The sequence below is a fragment of the Macrobrachium nipponense genome, chromosome 40 (assembly GCF_015104395.2).
Source record: "Macrobrachium nipponense isolate FS-2020 chromosome 40, ASM1510439v2, whole genome shotgun sequence".
Taxonomy (NCBI): Eukaryota; Metazoa; Arthropoda; class Malacostraca; order Decapoda; family Palaemonidae; genus Macrobrachium; species Macrobrachium nipponense.
This window is the reverse complement of record NC_061101.1, coordinates 20,577,633-20,580,816: the sequence shown is the minus strand read 5'-3', so window position 1 is coordinate 20,580,816 and position 3,184 is coordinate 20,577,633.

The window sequence follows — 3,184 nt, the reverse complement described above, 5'->3', positions numbered from 1 at the left end:
AATTAAATAGAGTTGGTTTGTCAAGATTAGCCTATGACTAATAAAAAGGGATGTCAAATATGTTGTGCTAAGTCCTTGACTTTCTTGCTAATATGCAGTAGTTTATATGGTATAAATAGTATAGCAAGCTAAGACATCGGTTTGTTAATTAGTAGGTACACCAAGATGTTCATGAAGGATTTTATAGTTATACGTCAAGAGAAAGATTTCTTCATATGAGACCAGTGGAAATTTTTTTGCTGTTTTTTTGCAAGTAAAGTTCTTTACCTTTTTCCACCTCTCTCTCTTTGTAGAAAGATTCTCCTTTCAACTTTAAATAGGTCCATTCTGGCCACATTTTTAGCAGTCAAGTAATAATCGTTCTTTTATTTTAAAGCCACCAATTTCATTTTTTTCTTTAATTTTATTGAAAATGGTCATGTTTTGTCTCTCTCGCTTTAAGTGTTACCCTGTTTAGGTAGGCCTGTTGTATGATGAGGATATATGTTCATCAGGAAGAAATGAAAATTTAGTATTTGAAATATATGTATATGTATTCCCTTATCATAATTTTTTGAGATGGGAATATATTTACAAAATAAATGCTATAATTCTTAGACTTCTTGCCAGGTGTACATAAAACCATGTGCTACATTTCTGTGATTGCTTATTAACTGTTTTGTCACTTTTATCTGACCATTGTAATTGGTGCAGATGAATAATAAAGGGACATTCCCCAATGGGTAAATAAACAAATGCATATATTGTAGTCTAAAATTGTTAAACTAGACAATGATTCGAAGGAGTATGTTTTGTATTGCTAATCGGTGTCGGTCACACTATCAACAATATAAAGAATAAAGCTGTTAGAAAGTCAAGTTGCACTGATGCATCCTAGCCTTACTTTTTTATACCTAATCTGGTATGGTGACTGCAACTTGACTTAGTGCTGGAAGTCATATATTACAGGAGTGTATCCTAACCTTACATAAATCATAGAAGTGAAACATATATCCCAACCTAAACTGGCACTCCAGTTAAGAAGGTGCATCTCTGTCTCTTCCTTAGCATTGTACACAGCATATTCCTTTCAGGATAAAGAATTGTTTCAATCCTGAATTTTTGTATAAGATTGATAGAATTATGATAGAAATACTCCTCATTACCAGCAGTTTTATTTAAGGCAAGCCATTGTTAAACTGGTATAATGGTTGGTGAAAATTGGGAGTCAGAAAAATGGGAACTTCACCAGGAAAATTACGAGATTTTTTTTATTTGAGTAAAAACGAAAAGCAAAAAAAGATCTCTGATGCACCTATGTAACAGCAAGTGTTACTAGGATTAACAATTTCCAGGAATTACCGGTAACAAACAACAATGTATATTTTGAAAATTACGCAAATTGTCATATTTGTGTTGGTAAAGAAAGAAGTATTTTATTATTGTTCACTTGCCCCATATATTCTGTGGAAAAACACTAATATGAACCATCATTGACCATTTTTGGTATTGAATTCTGTGTTGGTTATGTATCAAAATTCCACAATATTTGTTTTTTGACCTAGAATTCTAAATATATTGTATTTTGAGCAACATAAATTTGGGTAAGAGTTGTCCATTATTAAGTCACTTTCCTGAAGTGCGTATAATTCTGAAAGGTAAGACCTAGAATAATTAGATTACAGTACACATTTTTCTTGGCAAATAAAAGATCACCACCACCAATTTACATGACCAGACAGCTCACTTTGTGCATGATGCTATAGAGGGAGATCCTGTCTTCCCCACATCCTGCTCAGATACCCACCTCCCTGAGACCTGATGGTTCTTCTCGAAGACCCCAAGAAACAAAGTGCTCTTAAAGGGATTGTGGCATTCCAGATTTTTTTTGGGGGGAGGGGGGAGCAGGGGGAGGAAAGATTGATTGACCATCCCCTCACACTAGTTTGCAAACTTGAGGGCAAAATGCATCTTGGTGTGCTGTTGCATTTGTATAATTTTTTAAAGACAGATTTCAATCAATATATACCATTCTTGCTTTGTGAATCAAATAAGTAATAAGGTACAGGCAGTCCCCGGATATCAGTGGGGGTACCATTCTCAGTGGGCGCTGATAAACGAAAACCACCATTGACAGAAACGTGGCGATTTATAGCGCTTATGGTGCCAAGTTTCTGTTAATTGCGCCTCTGTTAGCATCTCAGCAGCGTGGTTGGTATGGTATTAGCGTCCCACCACCCGGTGTTGTTGGTTCGATTCTTGGCCATTATTGATTGGAGTGTGAGATGTGTATTTCTGGTGATAGAAGTTCACTCTCGACGTGGTTCAGAAGTCACGTAAAGCAGTTGGTCCCGTTGCTGAATAACCACTGGTTCCATGCAACGTAAAACACCATATATACAAACAAACAAACAAACAAAATACAAACAAACAATGGCGCCTCTGTTAGCTGGTATGTTATGGCGCCATAACTTTATTATCGGCACCTCATGGCGCCGATAACCGAAACTAGGCCTGTTATGGTACCATAAATCACTGATTTTATTGGCGCTAGACAACGCCATAAAATCAGATCGCCATTAACCGAGTCTGCCAATAACCGGGGACTGACTGTACAGGTAGTGATGGAGAAGAGAATTATTGGCACTCAGGACCCCTTTATAACATGATGCAGTGCCCTTCAGGATTCTCTTGGCACCCATGAAAGGCACTGTAGCGAAGCCATTGGGGTAGCTTTGACATTGGGTTCAGGGAGAGGTCAGATGTTATCTAGATTCTGATTAGGTTTCCTGCAAGCATCTTCCTTGGAAAGGGTTCAGGAGTCTTAGTGGCCTAGAAGGAGGATGTTGCTAAAGTTTGTGATCCTCTTCACTCACTACTCTGAGTTAATGGATGTCTGTCATGCCATGGAAAATGTGATAGCAATGGAGTTGAACCTTGGGTAGTTCCTGTCCTCTGGGATGACCACAGGCTTCCTTTCAAAGCTTTTCATCCTTCCCATTCTCCCAGACCAATCCAGTTCCTGCTTATTCTCCAGTCATCCAATTCTTATACTCTGATGAGTGTTGGAGAGTGATGTGTGGAAGTCATAAACATCTACCCTGCAGAGTTGTGTGATTGTATCTTCCTAGTAGATAAGGTGACAGGTGGCTGGAGACCAGTCATTATTCTCATGCCTGAATAATTTCATCTGTGAACTCCATTC